This window comes from Phyllobates terribilis, unplaced genomic scaffold, assembly GCF_046119375.1.
Source record: "Phyllobates terribilis strain yellow unplaced genomic scaffold, ASM4611937v1 Scaffold_2__4_contigs__length_985480577, whole genome shotgun sequence".
Lineage (NCBI taxonomy): Eukaryota > Metazoa > Chordata > Amphibia > Anura > Dendrobatidae > Phyllobates > Phyllobates terribilis.
In genome coordinates, this window is record NW_027362762.1 from 969,621,097 (window position 1) to 969,643,655 (window position 22,559).

Sequence of the window (22,559 nt, forward strand, 5' to 3'; positions counted from 1 at the left end):
CCACTATCAGTATTCGGTCAGTATTCGGTCAGTATTTGTTCTCAGGAGTGGGTGATAAATGCAGAATTGGTGACTTGTGTCTATTAGACCTTTCCTCTGATTGTTCCTCACCTGGTTTTGGCTCCTGAGAAAAAATACTGACCGAATACTGACCGGATACTGATAGCGGGGCAGTGGCCTTATAGTAAGGCTGTGACATAAGTACACGCAGGTAGAGACAGGTCTATGTAGGATGAGACCCCGGCAGACCCCACAGGTGAATAAGCCAGACGCTCTCCAGCGGAGGCAGAACCACAACTCCTATCATACTCTGCCCCATAGGCTGTCAGGGCCTGCAGTTTCACGTCAGACGGAGAGCTATCAGCTGCGGACCCCCGGCTTCAGTATGGATACCCCAGACGCGCTCCTAGGTAGACTCGTCTCCCATAACTCATTTGTTGGGTGAAAAGACTTCTAAGCTTCCTTATAGAAATATCGCTGATAACTTGTTGATTGTTGGGGGTCCAAACGCTGGGGACTTTTATCCCCATACAATGACAGCTGATGTGCACAGAACGATCTATTAACGATTGTTCTGTGCAGATCTGAAGCGCAGTCGGTCTGTCTACACAATAAAACGTCCGCCAATGCAGCCAATCAGCCGCCATTTAACGCCAGTGTAGGGTAACAGGACAAGCACTCAGTGCAGCAGACAGTGGTCACCGAGGGGTTAAGGTACCGGAGGCCGGGTGTCTGTGTGAGGACATCCATGCTCAGCACACCTCCTCCTCCTCGATAAACATATACGCTAAGCCTCCAATTTCCATAGAAATGCAGAATAAACAGCGTCATTTATTGATGTCTGCGCCCTCAGCGAGGAGTGAGCGGCCATCACACAGACTCCACTATTAACCCCACCCATCCGCTGCTACATCTCATGGTTATTAGCCTGCCCATCCCTCCACCATCACCCTTCCCACCTCTCTCTTTCCTGAGGCTTCTCATCCCTAACCTACACTGCTCCTAAATGATAGGTGTCCAAACTCAAAGCCCACCCAGACATGTGACACTATGGGGTCTGGCTACTCAATTAGCTGCTGCATCCATCTCATCTCACCTCACATATAAGAAGGGAACAGATTGTATCAAAATGAGCAAAGCAGCCCAGTAAGTGACAGAACACAGGAATCAGGGTCTCTGCCCCCACATCATGCTGCTATCAGATTCCATAGCAAAACCTGCTGACAGATTCCCTTTATGGCACTCAGTGTGTGAGCTGTTTACCCAGCTTGTTTCCTGCTCCTGATGCCTGCGGCCATCACACCCAGCCTTGTGCTCACAAACAACCCTCAGCAGCCAAACTCCGAGAGGCAGATCCTCTCCATCTGCAGGTCCCCACATCAGAGCTCCTGAGCACACAGCCGCAGGCCCAGGCACACCACGAGCCGGGGACGAGACTGCACGCTACTGGAGAGGAGCTGTGACTGTACAGCGCGTCCTACAGTGAGTATATACACAGCTGCTAAATATACTGGCACTGAGCATATACACAGCTGCTGAATATACCGGTACTGAGCATATACACAGCTGCTGAATATACCGGCACTGAGCATATACACAGCTGCTGAATATACCGGCACTGAGCATATACACAGCTGCTGAATATACCGGTACTGAGCATATACACAGCTGCTGAATATACCGGCACTGAGCATATACACAGCTGCTGAATATACCGGCACTGAGCATATACACAGCTGCTGAATATACTGGCACTGAGCATATACACAGCTGCTGAATATACCGGCACTGAGCATATACACAGCTGCTGAATATACCGGCACTGAGCATATACACAGCTGCTGAATATACCGGTACTGAGCATATACACAGCTGCTGAATATACCGGTACTGAGCATATACACAGCTGCTGAATATACCGGCACTGAGCATATACACAGCTGCTGTATATACCGGCACTGAGCATATACACAGCTGCTGAATATACCGGCACTGAGCATATACACAGCTGCTGAATATACCGGAACTGAGCATATACACAGCTGCTGAATATACCGGCACTGAGCATATACACAGCTGCTGAATATACCGGAACTGAGCATATACACAGCTGCTGAATATACCGGCACTGAGCATATACACAGCTGCTGTATATACCGGCACTGAGCATATACACAGCTGCTGAATATACCGGCACTGAGCATATACACAGCTGCTGAATATACTGGCACTGAGCATATACACAGCTGCTGAATATACCGGAACTGAGCATATACACAGCTGCTGAATATACCGGCACTGAGCATATACACAGCTGCTGTATATACCGGCACTGAGCATATACACAGCTGCTGAATATATCGGCACTGAGCATATACACAGCTGCTGAATATACCGGCACTGAGCATATACACAGCTGCTGAATATACCGCACTGAGCATATACACAGCTGCTGAATATACCGGCACTGAGCATATACACAGCTGCTGAATATACCGCACTGAGCATATACACAGCTGCTGAATATACCGGCACTGAGCATATACACAGCTGCTGAATATACCGGCACTGAGCATATACACAGCTGCTGTACATACCGGCACTGAGCATATACACAGCTGCTGAATATACCTGCACTGAGCATATACACAGCTGCTGAATATACCGGCACTGAGCATATACACAGCAGCTGAATATACCGGCACTGAGCATATACACAGCTGCTGAATATACCGGCACTGAGCATATACACAGCTGCTGAATATACCGGCACTGAGCATATACACAGCTGCTGTATATACCGGCACTGAGCATATACACAGCTGCTGTATATACCGGCACTGAGCATATACACAGCTGCTGTATATACCGGCACTGAGCATATACACAGCTGCTGTATATACCGGCACTGAGCATATACACAGCTGCTGAATATACCGGCACTGAGCATATACACAGCTGCTGTATATACCGGCACTGAGCATATACACAGCTGCTGAATATACCGCACTGAGCATATACACAGCTGCTGAATATACCGGCACTGAGCATATACACAGCTGCTGAATATACCGGCACTGAGCATATACACAGCTGCTGAATATACCGGCACTGAGCATATACACAGCAGCTGAATATACCGGCACTGAGCATATACACAGCTGCTGAATATACCGGCACTGAGCATATACACAGCTGCTGAATATACCGGCACTGAGTATATACACAGCTGCTGAATATACCGGCACTGAGCATATACACAGCTGCTGAATATACCTGCACTGAGCATATACACAGCTGCTGAATATACCGTCACTGAGCATATACACAGCTGCTGAATATACCGGCACTGAGTATATACACAGCTGCTGAATATACTGGCACTGAGCATATACACAGCTGCTGAATATACCGGAACTGAGCATATACACAGCTGCTGAATATACCGGCACTGAGCATATACACAGCTGCTGTATATACCGGCACTGAGCATATACACAGCTGCTGAATATATCGGCACTGAGCATATACACAGCTGCTGAATATACCTGCACTGAGCATATACACAGCTGCTGAATATACCGGCACTGAGCATATACACAGCAGCTGAATATACCGGCACTGAGCATATACACAGCTGCTGAATATACCGGCACTGAGCATATACACAGCTGCTGAATATACCGGCACTGAGCATATACACAGCTGCTGTATATACCGGCACTGAGCATATACACAGCTGCTGTATATACCGGCACTGAGCATATACACAGCTGCTGTATATACCGGCACTGAGCATATACACAGCTGCTGTATATACCGGCACTGAGCATATACACAGCTGCTGAATATACCGGCACTGAGCATATACACAGCTGCTGTATATACCGGCACTGAGCATATACACAGCTGCTGAATATACCGCACTGAGCATATACACAGCTGCTGAATATACCGGCACTGAGCATATACACAGCTGCTGAATATACCGGCACTGAGCATATACACAGCTGCTGAATATACCGGCACTGAGCATATACACAGCAGCTGAATATACCGGCACTGAGCATATACACAGCTGCTGAATATACCGGCACTGAGCATATACACAGCTGCTGAATATACCGGCACTGAGTATATACACAGCTGCTGAATATACCGGCACTGAGCATATACACAGCTGCTGAATATACCTGCACTGAGCATATACACAGCTGCTGAATATACCGTCACTGAGCATATACACAGCTGCTGAATATACCGGCACTGAGTATATACACAGCTGCTGAATATACTGGCACTGAGCATATACACAGCTGCTGAATATACCGGAACTGAGCATATACACAGCTGCTGAATATATCGGCACTGAGCATATACACAGCTGCTGTATATACCGGCACTGAGCATATACACAGCTGCTGAATATATCGGCACTGAGCATATACACAGCTGCTGAATATACCGGCACTGAGCATATACACAGCTGCTGAATATACCGCACTGAGCATATACACAGCTGCTGAATATACCGGCACTGAGCATATACACAGCTGCTGAATATACCGCACTGAGCATATACACAGCTGCTGAATATACCGGCACTGAGCATATACACAGCTGCTGAATATACCGGCACTGAGCATATACACAGCTGCTGTACATACCGGCACTGAGCATATACACAGCTGCTGAATATACCTGCACTGAGCATATACACAGCTGCTGAATATACCGGCACTGAGCATATACACAGCAGCTGAATATACCGGCACTGAGCATATACACAGCTGCTGAATATACCGGCACTGAGCATATACACAGCTGCTGAATATACCGGCACTGAGCATATACACAGCTGCTGTATATACCGGCACTGAGCATATACACAGCTGCTGTATATACCGGCACTGAGCATATACACAGCTGCTGTATATACCGGCACTGAGCATATACACAGCTGCTGTATATACCGGCACTGAGCATATACACAGCTGCTGAATATACCGGCACTGAGCATATACACAGCTGCTGTATATACCGGCACTGAGCATATACACAGCTGCTGAATATACCGCACTGAGCATATACACAGCTGCTGAATATACCGGCACTGAGCATATACACAGCTGCTGAATATACCGGCACTGAGCATATACACAGCTGCTGAATATACCGGCACTGAGCATATACACAGCAGCTGAATATACCGGCACTGAGCATATACACAGCTGCTGAATATACCGGCACTGAGCATATACACAGCTGCTGAATATACCGGCACTGAGTATATACACAGCTGCTGAATATACCGGCACTGAGCATATACACAGCTGCTGAATATACCTGCACTGAGCATATACACAGCTGCTGAATATACCGTCACTGAGCATATACACAGCTGCTGAATATACCGGCACTGAGTATATACACAGCTGCTGAATATACCGGCACTGAGTATATACACAGCTGCTGAATATATCGGCACTGAGCATATACACAGCTGCTGAATATACCGGCACTGAGCATATACACAGCTGCTGAATATACCGGCACTGAGCATATACACAGCTGCTGAATATACCGGCACTGAGCATATACATAGCTGCTGTATATACCGGCACTGAGCATATACACAGCTGCTGTATATACCGGCACTGAGCATATACACAGCTGCTGTATATACCGGCACTGAGCATATACACAGCTGCTGTATATACCGGCACTGAGCATATACACAGCTGCTGTATATACCGGCACTGAGCATATACACAGCTGCTGTATATACCGGCACTGAGCATATACACAGCTGCTGAATATACCGGCACTGAGCATATACACAGCTGCTGAATATACCGGTACTGAGCATATACACAGCTGCTGAATATACCGGCACTGAGCATATACACAGCTGCTGAATATACCGGCACTGAGCATATACACAGCTGCTGAATATACCGGCACTGAGCATATACACAGCTGCTGTATATACCGGCACTGAGCATATACACAGCTGCTGTATATACCGGCACTGAGCATATACACAGCTGCTGTATATACCGGCACTGAGCATATACACAGCTGCTGAATATACTTGCACTGAGCATATACACAGCTGCTGAATATACTTGCACTGAGCATATACACAGCTGCTGTATATACCTGCACTGAGTATATACACAGCTGCTGAATATACAGGCACTGAGCATATACACAGCTGCTCTATATACAGGCACTGAGTATATTCACAGTTGCTCTATATACCGGCACTGAGCATATACACAGCTGCTCTATATACCTGCACTGAGTATATACACAGCTGCTCTATATACCGGCACTGAGCATATACACAGCTGCTCTATATACAGGCACTGAGCATATACACAGCTGCTCTATATACAGGCACTGAGTATATTCACAGTTGCTCTATATACCCGCACTGAGCATATACACAGTTGCTCTATATACCGGCACTGAGCATATACACAGCTGCTCTATATACCTGCACTGAGCATATACACAGCTGCTCTATATACCGGCACTGAGCATATACACAGCTGCTCTATATACCTGCACTGAGCATATACACAGCTACTGTATATACCTGCACTGAGCATATACACAGCTGCTATATATACTGCACTAAGCATATACACAGCTGCTCTATATACAGGCACTGAGCATATACACAGCTGCTGTATATACAGGCACTGAGCATATACACAGCTGCTCTATATAAAAGCACTGAGTATATTCACAGTTGCTCTATATACCCGCACTGAGCATATACACAGTTGCTCTATATACCGGCACTGAGCATATACACAGCTGCTCTATCTACCTGCACTGAGCATATACACAGCTGCTCTATATACCTGCACTGAGCATATACACAGCTGCTCTATATACCGGCACTGAGCATATACACAGCTGCTCTATATACCTGCACTGAGCATATACACAGCTACTGTATATACCTGCACTGAGCATATACACAGCTGCTATATATACTGCACTGAGCATATACACAGCTGCTCAATATACCTGCACTTATCATATACACAGCTGCTGAATATACCTGCACTGAGTATATACACAGCTGCTGCATATACCTTGTGACAGAGTCACTGGTATGATTTATGAGGGAAGTTACAGTGCATTGTGAAAGTATTTGGCCCCCTTGAAGTTTTCTACCTTTTGCCACATTTCTGGCTTCAAACATAAAGATATAAAATTCAAATTTTTGGGGGGAAGAATCAAGAACAAGTGGGACACAATCGTGAAGTGGAACGACATTTATTGGATATTTTAAACTTTTTTAACAAATTAAAAACTGTAAAGTGGGGCGTGCAATATTATTCGGCCCCTTTACTTTCAGTGCAGAAGTTCAGTGAGGATCTCTGAATGATCCAATGTTGTCCTAAATGACTGGTAATGATACATAGGATCCACCTGTATGTAATCAAGTCTCCGTATAAATGCACCTGCTCTGTGATAGTCTCAGGGGTCTCTGCTCTGTGATAGTCTCAGGGGTCTCTGCTCTGTGATAGTCTCAGGGGTCTCTGCTCTGTGATAGTCTCAGGGGTCTCTGCTCTGTGATAGTCTCAGGGGTCTCTGCTCTGTGATAGTCTCAGGGGTCTCTGCTCTGCGATAGTCTCAGGGTTCTGTCTCAAGTGCAGAGAGCATCATGAAGACCAAGGAACACACCAGGCAGGTCCGAGATACTGTTGTGGCGAAGTTTAAAGCCGGATTTGGATACAAAAAGATTTCCCAAGTTTTAAACATCTCAAGGAGCACTGTGCAAGCGATCATATTGAAATGGAAGGAGTATCAGACCGCTGCAAATCTACCAAGACCCGGCCGTCCCTCTAAACTTTCATCTCGAACAAGGAAAAGACTGATCAGAGATGCAGCCAAAAGGCCCATGATCACTCTGGATGAACTGCAGACATCTACAGCTGAGGTGGGAGAGTCTGTCCATAGGACAACAATCAGTCGTACACTGCACAAATCTGGCCTTTATGGAAGAGTGGCAAGAAGAAAGCCATTTCTCAAAGATATCCATAAAAAGTCTCGTTTGAAGTTTGCCACAAGCCACCTGGGAGACACCAAACATGTGGAATAAGGTGCTCTGGTCAGATGAAACCAAAATCGAACTTTTTGGCCACAATGCAAAACTATATGTTTGGCGTAAAAGCAACACAGCTCATCACCCTCAAAACACCATCCCCACTGTCAAACATGGTGGTGGCAGCATCATGGTTTGGGCCTGCTTTTCTTCAGCAGGGACAGGGAAGATGGTTAAAAATGATGGGAAGATGGACAGAGCCAAATACAGGACCATTCTGGAAGAAAACCTGTTGGAGTCTGCAAAAGACCTGAGACTGGGATGGAGATTTATCTTCCAACAAGACAATGATCCCAAACATAAAGCAAAATCTACAATGGAATGGTTCAAAAATAAACGTATCCAGGTGTTAAAATGGCCAAGTCAAAGTCCAGAACTGAATCCAATCGAGAATCTGTGGAAAGAGATGAAAACCGCAGTTCACAAACGCCCTCCATCCAACCTCACTGAGCTCGAGCTGTTTTGCAAGGAAGAATGGGCAAGAATTTCAGCCTCTCGATGTGCAAAACTGATAGAGACATACCCCAAGAGACTTGCAGCCGTAATCGCAGCAAAAGGTGGCGCTACAAAGTATTAACTCAAAGGGGCCGAATAATATTGCACGCCCCACTTTTCAGTTTTTAATTTGTTAAAAAAGTTTAAAATATCCAATAAATTTCATTCCTCTTCACGATTGTGTCCCACTTGTTGATTCTTCCCCAAAAAATTAGAATTTTATATCTTTATGTTTGAAGCCAGAAATGTGGCAAAAGGTAGAAAAGTTCAAGGGGGCCAAATACTTTCACAATGCACTGTATGTGTCACACAGGTTGCTAGCCTGTGTGAACTGAAACCAATAAACTTTCTGCCAGCATGTTATATGCTGGAGGGTTAAAGGGTGTGGTTTTATGGGAATGACGTAGAGATGGGAAGGAAGTCATTCCCCACACCTCCACCTCAGGGTGTGGCTGAGCAAGGTTTAAATGCTCAGTCACCATTTTTTTTTCTGTTGTGTTTGGAGAGGCAAGGTCTCCAGACTGGACAGCCATAGCTCAGGAGGGAGCTGAAGGTTGGACATAACCTGTGTGGGCGAACCGCACACATATATGGACTGTGCTAGAGTTTATCATCTTTTTGTTTGTTGTTTTGCCAAGTAAGGCTGTGTTTATTTTGCTGGAGTGCAGAGCTTTATACTGTTTAATAAAGGATGCAAAGAAAACCCGGGTTCCTGAGTCTACTTCCAGAAGTGGCCGAGCGAGTCGTCCTACCACAGTTGGTGGAGAGTGCTGGCATGATTCCAGGAACACGTGTACCAGCCACAGAGACAGGTGGATGTCCTGGGTAAAGGCCGCCAGCCAGTCAGAGAAATACGACAGCATGGAGGACCTGCTTAAACATCTGTTGCAGGCACAGCAGCTGCAACAAACACCGCACCAGCAGCAGGTACAGCAACAGCAGGCGCAGTACCAGCAGCAGAACCTGCAGAGCCAGGAAAGCATGTAGCAGCAGCACCAGGAGATTACCAAATTGCTGCTGCAACAGATCCAGTTTCAGCAAAAGGTGGAGCAGCAGCACCAGCAGGAGCAGCAGCAGCAGATTCAGTTTCTGGCGGACGCCATCCAGGGCAGGGCAGCCGCCCCACCCCCAGGGCCGACTGATGACTCCCACGTCAGGAAGGCGGTAACACGGGCCATGCAGAAGATGACCCCCAGGGATGATGTAGAAGCCTTTCTGACAGTCTTTGAAAGGGTGGCTGATCGGGAGAGACTTCCACCAGAACAGTGGGCAGAGGTTCTGGCGCCATATTTGTCAGGTGAACCTCAAAAGGCATATTACGACTTGCCACTGCAGGATGCCAAGGAATACGCCAAGCTAAAGACAGAGATCTTAGCACGCCTGGGAGTGAATATGGCGGTGAGAGCCCAACGAGTCCACCACTGGGCGTATGCCAGCGACAAACCCCCAAGCTCGCAGATGTTTGACCTACTGCATCTCGTTCAGAAGTGGTTGCAGCCAGAGTCCTCCACTCCAGCCCAGATGGTCGAGCAGGTGTTGATTGATTGATAGATTGGTGCACTCCCTTCCGAAGTCGGTACAGACTTGGGTTGCCCAGGGGGATCCCCAGAACGCCGATGACTTCATCGTCCTGGTACAGAGGCATCAGGTGGTTGAGAAATCCCTCAGGAAACCGGATATAGTCACTTCTCCGTACTGGGATACCCAAAACGGGGCGGGTCTAGAGCCACCATTGGTGGGCGTTCCACTCCCACTGAAGGTGCCACAAGGACTGTTAAAGATATAGTCTGTTGGTGGTTTCACAACCCTGGACACGTAGCCGTCCTGTGTCATACGTCCCCTGAGCCCATGGACTGCAGCCTAGAAGACGGGGTTCCTATTATGCTTATCCAGCCTGCAGTGCGGACTATCGACCCGACGAGGGGCCGCAGGCATGTGCTGTATCCATTAATGGAGTAAAGGTGCTTGGACTGTTGGACTCTGGTGACCTTAATCAGAGCTACCCTTCCCCACCAGTTGATCCCTTCCAAAACTGTGGGCGTTCGATGCATCCATGGCATTCCAAGGACTATCCCGTGGCCACAGTGACAGTGTGAACAGACTGTGGCGCCCAGTCCCACGAGATCGGGGTGGTTAAGGACCTGATACATCCCGTCATACTGGGCTGTGATTTTTCTTTATTTTGGGACTTGTGGGGGAAGGGAACCAGACTAAGTAGCATGGGAAAAAGCCAGGTCCCTGGAGAAGAACCCCTGACGAAGTCTCAAGTGGATGAGTTCCCACTGTGCGTCCTTGCCAGCGATGAGGGCGAGACGGTGACCAAGGAGGCCGACCTCCCTGAGTTAGATGTGTCTGGAGAGAACTTTGGGACTGCTCAAGTTCGGGATCTGACCTTAAAGGGGGCGTTTGACCAGGTTACTGTATGTAATGGGGTTGCCCAAGAGCCGGGGGCCGATACCAGGTTCCCCCACTTTGCAGTTCAGGGGGAGTTGCTATATCGGGTGGCAAAACTAAGGGGCGGTGAGACAGTGAAACAGCTGTTAGTGCCGGGACCATACCGATGGAGGGTACTGGATATGGCCCACTCACATTCTGGGGGTGACACCTAGGGGTGGAAATAACTCAGGAGAGAATAGTGAGGAGGTTTTATTGGCCAGGATGTTACCGGGAGATCTTAAACTATTGTAGGTCCTGCCCCACCTGCCAGATAACCACGACCACCTCCCACTTCCGTAGCCTCTTAGTTCCACTACCTGTGATAGAAGTTCCCTTTGAGAGGATTGCCATGGACCTCGTGGACCCCTTATTTAAATCAGCCCGGGGCCAGCAATATATCTTGGTCATCATGGACTATGCAACCCGGTACCCTGAAGCGGTACCCTTAAAGAACTCGTCCAGTAGGAGCATAGCTCGGGAACTTGTCCACATCTTTGCCAGGACCAGCCTGCTGAAGGAAATCCTGACGGACCAAGGAAACCCATTCATGAGCAAGGTGATGAAGGAGCTGTGTAAAGTGCTTCGACTTACCCAGCTGCAAACTTCCGTTTACCATCCGCAGACCGATGGCCTGGTGGAGTGCTTTAATAAGACTCTGAAAGCAATGCTTAAAAAGGTCGTCGAGAAGGATGGTCAAGACTGGAACTACCAGCTTCCGTTTCTACTGTTTTCCGTCAGGGAAGTTCCCCAAGCCTCCACTGGATTCTCTCCGTTTGAGCTTCTATATGGCCGGCATCCAAGGGGTCTCCTAGATATCGCCAAAGGAAATCTGGGAGGCTGAGGTCACACCCCACCAGAGCATCATGGAACATGTCGCCCAGTTACAGGAGAGAATGGCGAAAGTGATGCCCATCTTGAAGGAACACCTCCTCCGGGTGCAGGAATCCCAGTTGAGGGTGTATAACCAGTCGGCAAGGCTTAGACAGTTACAGCCTGGGGATCGCGTTCTGGCTCTCAAACCCACTGTCGAAAGTAAGTTCCTGGCCAAGTGGCAAGGCCCGTATGAGGTGGTTTTGTAATGACTATCGCCGGCTGAATGAGGTGTCCAAGTGTGACGCATACCCGATGCCTCGCGTTGACGAACTCATCGAGAGGCTTGGACATGCAAGGTACATCACCACTCTTGACCTGACGAAGGGCTACTGGCAGATCCCCATGTCCCAGACGGCCAAGGAGAAGACGGCTTTCTCGACACCTGATGGGTGCTACATGGGGCCCCAGCCACCTTCCAGAGGGCTATGGATTGGATCCTAGCCCCACATAAGTATGCCGCAGCCTACCTTGACGACATTGTAGTCTTTAGCCCAGACTGGGCTAGTCATCTGCCTAAGCTACTGGCCGTTCTGGATGCTCTAAGGAAGGCGGGATTGACTATAAATCCAAAAAAATGTGGCGTCGGAAAAGAGGAGGCCAAGTACTTGGGCTATGTCATCGGAAGAGGTGAAATAAAGCCGCAGGTAAATAAAGTGGAGGCAATCCAGACCTGGCCGAAACCGCTCTCCAAAAAGCAAGTGAGAGTGTTCCTGGGAATGGTGGGATATTACCGGCGGTTTATCCCATGATGGCCACGCCACTGACGGATCTCCTAAAAGGCACCAGATCAACCATGGTGAAGTGGACGGAGGAAACAGAGACCGCGTTTCAACTGTTAAAGTCAGCAATGTGTAAAAAGCCATTCCTGGTCGCACCAGACTTTAAGAAAGAGTTTGTGGTCCAGAAAGACACTTCAGATAAATAAATGTGGAAGAGCATCCCATTCTCTATCAAAAGGGGAGGTATGTGTCACACAGGTTGCTAGCCTGTGTAAACTGAAACCAATAAACTTTCTGCCAGCATGTTATATGCTGGAGGGTTAACTCACTTAAAGGGTGTGGTTTTATGGGAATGACGTAGAGATGGGAAGGAAGTCATTCCCCACACCTCCACCTCAGGGTGTGGTGAGCAAGGTTTAAATGCTCAGTCACCATTTTTTTTCTGTTGTTGTGTTTGGAGAGGCAAGGTCTCCAGACTGGACAGCAAGGAGCTGAAGCCTGGACATAACCTGTGTGGGCGAACCGCACACGCATATATGGACTGTGCTACAGTTTATCATTTGTTTATTGTTTTGCCAAGTAAGGCTGTGTTTATTTTGCTGGAGTGCAGGATTTTATGCTGTTTAATAAAGGATGCAAAGAAAACCTGGGTTCCTGAGTCTACTTCCGGAAGTGGCCAAGCGAGTCGTCCTACCACAACCTGCACTGAAAATATACACAGCTGCTGAATATACCGGCACTGAGTATATACACGGCTGCTTAATATACTGGCACTGAGCATATACACAGCTGCTGAATATACCGGCACTGAGTATATACACGGCTGCTTAATATACTGGCACTGAGCATATACACAGCTGCTGAATATACCGGCACTGAGTATATACACAGCTGCTGAATATACCGGCACTGAGCATATACACAGCTGCTGAATATACTGGCACTGAGCATATACACAGCTGCTGAATATACCGGCACTGAGCATATACACAGCTGCTGAATATACCTGCACTGAGCATATACACAGCTGCTGAATATACTGGCACTGAGCATATACACAGCTGCTGAATATACCGGCACTGAGCATATACACAGCTGCTGAATATACCGGCACTGAGCATATACACAGCTGCTGAATATACCGGCACTGAGCATATACACAGCTACTGTATATACCTGCACTGAGCATATACACAGCTGCTGAATATACCGGCACTGAGTATATACACGGCTGCTTAATATACTGGCACTGAGTATATACCCGGCTGCTGAATATACCGGCACTGAGTATATACACAGCTGCTGAATATACCTGCACTGAGCATATACACAGCTGCTGAATATACCGGCACTGAGCATATACAGAGCTACTGTATATACCTGCACTGAGCATATACACAGCTGCTGAATATACCGGCACTGAGCATATACACAGCTGCTCTATATACAGGCACTGAGCATATACACAGCTGCTCTATATACAGGCACTGAGCATATACACAGCTGCTGAATATACCTGCACTGAGCATATACACAGCTGCTGAATATACCGGCACTGAGCATATACACAGCTGCTGAATATACCGGCACTGAGCATATACACAGCTGCTGAATATACCGGCACTGAGCATATACACAGCTGCTGAATATACCGGCACTGAGCATATACACAGCTGCTGAATATACCGGCACTGAGTATATACACGGCTGCTTAATATACCGGCACTGAGTATATACCCGGCTGCTTAATATACTGGCACTGAGCATATACACAGCTGCTGAATATACCGGCACTGAGCATATACACAGCTGCTGAATATACCGGCACTGAGCATATACACAGCTGCTGAATATACCGGCACTGAGTGTATACACGGCTGCTGAATGTACCGGCACTGAGTATATACACGGCTGCTGAATATATCGGCACTGAGTATATACATGGCTGCTGAATATATCGGCACTGAGTATATACACGGCTGCTGAATATATCGGCACTGAGTATATACACGGCTGCTGAATATATCGGCACTGAGTATATACACGGCTGCTGAATTCTGTCAAATAGCTCAGAAGTCAAAGGCAGGGATTACTGTTCTTTATCGTGATTTTGTTAAGACCTCAATAGTCTATACAGGGGCATAGGGAACCATCCTTCTTGGTCACGAAGAAGATACCGGCACTGGCAGGAAAGGAGGACTTACGAATAAATCTCTTGGCTAAGTTCTCTTAGATGTATTCAGACATGGCTCAGGTCTCAGGTAGAAAAAGGGGATACACCCGCACTTGGGAACAAGAAGTGCCATGAAGGAGATTGACGGGACAGTCATATGTGGGGTGGGTGGCACAATGTCAGCCTTCTTTTCACAGCACACGTCTGAAAAAGCAAGATAGTGGATGGGCAATGAGGCAAAATTCAAAGGAACAGGAAGCAGAGTCTTGGTGTGACCTTGGCTAGGCGGTTGGAAGCATAGTGCGATTCCCAATGAAGGTACCTGATCGGAGAACCAGTCAGTAATCGGTATGTATAGACACAGCCACGGAGGACCCAGGAGAACAGAATTCACCAATCTGGATAGTACGTAGAGGGAAATCCTCTTGGTATGCAGCACAACGATCCTCAGCATGACTGGAAGCGTAATGAATTGAACAGGTTAAGCCAGGAGTTGTCTGTCTATAAAGGCAATAGTCAGGATATGATCCAGTTGTTATCTAGTGAGCTGAAGTCAACAGACGACATCCAGATGATTGAAGTTGTCCACAGAGCAAGATTCCAGATGGGCAGCGAAGGAGAGGGATCTCTCCTGCCAAATCAAGGTAACTTCAGAAAATAGTCTCAGAGAGCAATTACCCTTACCTATGGTCGTCTCTCTGGCCCACCCAAGGTGCTGGAGTTTTGCAGTTTTACAGGGCACCAGCGAATAAAATGTCCCTTGCCTACAAAACGTTCTCTCTGTACCTCCTCTGTCATTCCTGTACAGAAAGTGTAGTCCTCATAACCTGCATTGGTTCAGAAGGCTGTGGTGTCACTTGCAGTAGCAAAGGAAACTGGAAGATCGGAGTCAGTCTGAGTGGTCCTCTGGCATGAAGAGATTGCAGAAGCTTGTTCCAGAGCTAACTCATGGAAGCGGAGAACAATTCTGTTGGCCATGTGTATAATGGTGTCCAGTGAGGAAGGTAAGTCTCTGCCAGCAAGCTCATCCTTAATTCAACCAGATAGACTCTGTCAGAAGATTGCTACCAAAGCTTCTTCGTTCCAAGTTAGCTCCACCGCCAAGGTACAGAAGCGTAAGTCATACTGGCCCACGGGATCCATGATCTGCCTTAGCCTCAACAGAGACGAAGCAGCAGAGGAGGTAAGGCTTGGAACCTCAAAAACCGCATGGAACATCTATGTCAAAGAAAATAGGTGTCATAGAAAATATTAAAAATCTCTGAAGTCACTCACATCTCCCCTCTCTCCTTCCCTCTCTCAGTTGCAGTAGGAGAAAAGAGCTGACAGTCTCCTAGACTTAGACAATAGACTAATACAAGTAGGAAATTTAATGTGGCTGAATAATGAATCAGCTTAATTAACATGCAAAAGCCTCTTTTAGGACAAAGACCATGAGGATGTATATTGTACATAGACAAAGAGCTATACAATAGACAGGTAACTGATGCAGAGAAGGCTTTTTCAGAGAGTTGGACAACAAAAGGGAACCTGTGTTTAAGCATTTTACTACATAAAGAGCTTAATGTTGAGGTGAGTCTGAGAAAAACATCAGCTGACGTTGGAGCGATGACTGTTGTTGTAGATGACAACGATGAAAGGGAACATTTTCCTACTGAATTTTTAAATAGCTTAACCCCATCAGCCATGCCAAGTCATTGCCTTAGACTAAAGGTGGGCAGCATTATTATGCTGTTGAGAAATTTGAATACAAAACGAGGACTCTGCAATGGTACATGATTAGTTGCAATATCATTGAATAGAAATGTTCTTGAGGCAGAGATTTTAACAGGATCAGCTGAAGGTGATAAGGCATACAGAGAGATTTCCAACGCGATCTGCCCTGGGCAATTTACTTTTTGAATAGGCGAACGTTTCTGCAATCTTCTAAATTTGATCTTTATTTTCCTTAATGCCACTTACTAATTTATTAATTATGACAACTTTGTTGTTTATCGTGTAAAAAGGCTGAAAGTGAATAGACATGGGTAATTTGAGTTAGTTTTTATTATGTAGAGCACACTTTTCTAGCTTCCGAAACTTGTTTCGGAACTCAGGCTGCTAGTAAATAGCAAAGTGGAAGAGGCTTTGTCTCCAGGAAATACATCCTGAATGACAACTGCCTTGGAGGAAATGTTATATTTATAAATGCCATCCCAGACTCGATGTCTCCAAAAGAAAATATTGAATATCTAAGTTAAATCCGATATTCATGAGACATACATTTTCAGCACAGGGGCTAACAGGGGAAAAAAAGGGATATTTTTTCATAACTGTAACCCCTGTCAAAGAGCCACAAATCCACAGTGCCAGATAACTGACAACAGCTCTGCCATGTTTACTATCTAAGATCAAATCCCGATGGAAAATAAGGCATCAATCTTGAACTTCTGAGATCATCTGGTGAGGCGTTATCGCATTGGGATTTCAGAAAATCCTGAAGGGATGAGGACAGGCTACATCCCTGCCCATGTGAGGTCATCATGGGGAAGCTGTGTGGAAGGAACTCAGGGGTTGATAAAGGATCAAGCCGAATTATGATCTGTATTCGTGTAGAGAGACACATTTTCGGTGTATGCATGATTCCAGTCTACTGGACGTTCTTCAAACATAGTGCTCTCCTTCGCTAGGCCGAATCACATCTGTGATGGGTGTAGTAAGTTTCTTTTGTTTATCCCTTTTAATTTATGTAACGGTATATGCTGTATTTTTTTGTCCCCTTTGTAAAATCTTTTGTATATTTTTCATAAACACGGCATCTCTTTGGATTGAATTGAATAGTTCTGTTCCTTTTGTTCTGTAACCGTGCCTCGAAACCATACACTACCAGACACCAGGCCTCCAGTCAGTCTGATTGAAACATGACTGGTGGTGGCAGCAAGTAGTCTGGGGTTATCGTGGAGTTAGCGGTGATCGTACAGGGGTATATAAATAGATTCCATGTGTTGGATTCCAGAGGTGTATAGACCACAGGCACACTGTTAGTTTTCCGATAACCGGCCTGTTAGTGCCAACAACCTGCGGCCTCCTCCATTATTCGTCGGCCAATCGTGTAATTGTCCGGAAGATAGCGGCAGCAGAGAACTGTTCGCTCTATAGATCACAGCGGGTGGGTCTGAGTGACCTTCCGGGGTTGTGAGATTGTTGAATAAATCCCTGACAATCTCCAAGAACTTCTCCATATCACGAGTCTCCGAACCACTACACTTCCAAATAGGGTTCGCCCAGGCCAGGGCTTGTCCAGACAGCAAAGAGACCATAAATGCTATCTTAGTCTCCTCTGAAAGAAAGAGGTGAGCGTGGAGTGTAAAGTGCATCTGATTAATGAAACCTCAGCTCTCCTTAGAGTCTCATTAAACAGGGACAGTAGTGTAAGCTAGAGCTTAGCAGTTCCACCAGAAACTGGAGCACAAGGCGGATCCCTCATAGAGGCTGACTGTCCAGAAGGGGGCTGGCTGGACATGGTAGAAGAGGACATAGCAGTGGACAGACCTGCAGCTGGGTTGCCATTACATTGATGGCCTGCATCAACTGGTCCTGCCGCCTTGGTATCCCTGGGACCAGACTTGTCAGCGGGGTCCATGGCCCAATGTAACGCTGGTGGGGTTAGGACCCTTTATGCCACGGGCCGGGCTCACCTTGGAGGGCTTTGCCACCTGTAGTCACCAGGTACCACTCCAAGGAAGTCCCCGTGTCTGCAGCAGCTGATCGGAAGGTCAGAGGAGCGGGTAAGCAGTACAGGAGGAGTGGGTAAGCAGTACAGAAATGCGACACAAAGACATAGTCAGACGGTCCAAGGTCGGACAGGCAGCACAGGTTCAGAAAGCAGAGGTCAGGAGCAAAGAGGCAGGACGGGTAAACAGGTCGGGTCATTAACGGTAAGCAGAATACTGAGGCAAGCATATAAGAGGACTAACAGGTTAGTAACCAACTTCAGGCGGGGAGTGGTAGGAGAAGCAGCCTGATAAAGGCTCTGTTAGCACAGGATAAGGTGGGGAACCTAATCTCTGCAGGACATAATCTCTGCAGGACACAACAGGGTTAAATTCTAGTAGAGACCATCCACTACACATGCAGATGCAGCAGTGCTGCATGAAGGGCACTCAGTGGGACAGCCAGACATGAGGAGAAACTGCATGGTGACTACAGCTTTGCTGGGGAGGCCTGTGAGTCATCACCGTGACACTATGATATGGTGCAGCTGTATACAGTGTCCTCCTCTATAGTAGTCACTAACCATGGATACGGTCCAGCTGTATACCGTATAGTAGTCTCCTGTATAGTAGTCACTGACTATGGAAATTGTCCCAGCTGTATACTGTGTTCCTGTATATATTAGTCACTGACTATGGAAACGGTCCAGCTGTATACAGTGTTCTTCTGTATGGAAGAAAAATATTTAGATTTGAGAGTCCTCAGTGGTTGCCTAATAGCCTGATGAAGAGTCCAAGGTAGTCTCGAAAGATTGCAATTTGTTACCATCTTTTCAGTTAGCCATTAAAAGGTATCAACCACTGAGGACTCTCAAATCTAAATATTTTTCTATCTACTAGCTAACACAGTACAAGAATATATATATATATATATCTTCTGTATAGTAGTCAATTTCTATGGATATGATCCTAGCTGTATACGGTCCTCCTGTATAGTAGTCACTGACTATAGATACGGTCCAGCTGTATACCGTGTCCTCCTGTATAGTAGTCACTGACTATGGATACGGTCCAGCTGTATACCGTGTCCTCCTGTATAGTAGTCACTGACTATGGATACGATCCAGCTGTATACTGTGTCCTCCTGTATAGTAGTCACTGACTATGGATACGGTCCAGCTGTATACCGTGTCCTCCTGTATAGTAGTCACTGACTATGGATACGATCCAGCAGTATACCGTGTCCTCCTGTATAGTAGTCACTGACTATGGATACGATCCAGCTGTATACCGTGTCCTCCTGTATAGTAGTCACTGACTATGGATACGATCCAGCAGTATACCGTGTCCTCCTGTATAGTAGTCACTGGCTATGGATACGATCCAGCTGTATACCGTGTCCTCCTGTATAGTAGTCACTGACTATGGATACGGTCCAGCTGTATACCGTGTCCTCCTGTATAGTAGTCACTGACTATGGATACGGTCCAGCTGTATACCGTGTCCTCCTGTATAGTAGTCACTGGCTATGGATACGATCCAGCTGTATACCGTGTCCTCCTGTATAGTAGTCACTGACTATGGATACGGTCCAGCTGTATACCGTGTCCTCCTGTATAGTAGTCACTGACTATGGATACGATCCAGCTGTATACCGTGTCCTCCTGTATAGTAGTCACTGGCTATGGATACGATCCAGCTGTATACCGTGTCCTCCTGTATAGTAGTCACTGACTATGGATACGGTCCAGCTGTATACCGTGTCCTCCTGTATAGTAGTCACTGACTATGGATACGATCCAGCTGTATACCGTGTCCTCCTGTATAGTAGTCACTGACTATGGATACGATCCAGCAGTATACCGTGTCCTCCTGTATAGTAGTCACTGGCTATGGATACGATCCAGCTGTATACCGTGTCCTCCTGTATAGTAGTCACTGACTATGGATACGGTCCAGCTGTATACCGTGTCCTCCTGTATAGTAGTCACTGACTATGGATACGGTCCAGCTGTATACCGTGTCCTCCTGTATAGTAGTCACTGACTATGGATACGGTCCAGCTGTATACCGTGTCCTCCTGTATAGTAGTCACTGACTATGGATACGGTCCAGCTGTATACCGTGTCCTCCTGTATAGTAGTCACTGGCTATGGATACGATCCAGCTGTATACCGTGTCCTCCTGTATAGTAGTCACTGGCTATGGATACGATCCAGCTGTATACCGTGTCCTCCTGTATAGTAGTCACTGACTATGGATACGATCCAGCAGTATACCGTGTCCTCCTGTATAGTAGTCACTGACTATGGATACGGTCCAGCAGTATACCGTGTCCTCCTGTATAGTAGTCACTGACTATGGATACGGTCCAGCTGTATACCGTGTCCTCCTGTATAGTAGTCACTGACTATGGATACGGTCCAGCTGTATACCGTGTCCTCCTGTATAGTAGTCACTGACTATGGATACGATCCAGCTGTATACCGTGTCCTCCTGTATAGTAGTCACTGACTATGGATACGATCCAGCTGTATACCGTGTCCTCCTGTATAGTAGTCACTGACTATGGATACGATCCAGCAGTATACCGTGTCCTCCTGTATAGTAGTTACTGACTATGGATACGGTCCAGCTGTATACAGTGTCCTCCTGTATAGTAGTCACTGGCTATGGATACGATCCAGCTGTATACCGTGTCCTCCTGTATAGTAGTCACTGGCTATGGATACGATCCAGCAGTATACCGTGTCCTCCTGTATAGTAGTCACTGACGATGGATACGATCCAGCAGTATACCGTGTCCTCCTGTATAGTAGTCACTGACTATGGATACGATCCAGCTGTATACCGTGTCCTCCTGTATAGTAGTCACTGACTATGGATACGATCCAGCTGTATACCGTGTCCTCCTGTATAGTAGTCACTGGCTATGGATACGATCCAGCAGTATACCGTGTCCTCCTGTATAGTAGTCACTGACTATGGATACGGTCCAGCTGTATACCGTGTCCTCCTGTATAGTAGTCACTGACTATGGATACGGTCCAGCTGTATACCGTGTCCTCCTGTATAGTAGTCACTGACTATGGATACGATCCAGCTGTATACCGTGTCCTCCTGTATAGTAGTCACTGACTATGGATACGGTCCAGCTGTATACCGTGTCCTCCTGTATAGTAGTCACTGACTATGGATACGGTCCAGCTGTATACCGTGTCCTCCTGTATAGTAGTCACTGACTATGGATACGGTCCAGCTGTATACCGTGTCCTCCTGTATAGTAGTCACTGGCTATGGATACGATCCAGCTGTATACCGTGTCCTCCTGTATAGTAGTCACTGACTATGGATACGGTCCAGCTGTATACCGTGTCCTCCTGTATAGTAGTCACTGACTATGGATACGGTCCAGCTGTATACCGTGTCCTCCTGTATAGTAGTCACTGGCTATGGATACGATCCAGCTGTATACCGTGTCCTCCTGTATAGTAGTCACTGACTATGGATACGATCCAGCTGTATACCGTGTCCTCCTGTATAGTAGTCACTGACTATGGATACGATCCAGCAGTATACCGTGTCCTCCTGTATAGTAGTCACTGACTATGGATACGATCCAGCTGTATACCGTGTCCTCCTGTATAGTAGTCACTGACTATGGATACGGTCCAGCTGTATACCGTGTCCTCCTGTATAGTAGTCACTGACTATGGATACGATCCAGCTGTATACCGTGTCCTCCTGTATAGTAGTCACTGACTATGGATACGATCCAGCTGTATACCGTGTCCTCCTGTATAGTAGTCACTGACTATGGATACGGTCCAGCTGTATACCGTGTCCTCCTGTATAGTAGTCACTGACTATGGATACGGTCCAGCTGTATACCGTGTCCTCCTGTATAGTAGTCACTGACTATGGATACGATCCAGCTGTATACCGTGTCCTCCTGTATAGTAGTCACTGACTATGGATACGATCCAGCTGTATACCGTGTCCTCCTGTATAGTAGTCACTGACTATGGATACGGTCCAGCTGT

At 46.9% G+C, this 22,559-nt stretch overlaps 1 protein-coding gene across 9 annotated transcripts in view; it reads right to left on the bottom strand.

Annotated features, from left to right (window-relative positions):
• Positions 1 to 22,559, bottom strand: part of STXBP5L (syntaxin binding protein 5L) — a 604,719-nt gene that overhangs the window by 457,128 nt on the left and 125,032 nt on the right. The window lies entirely within an intron of this gene.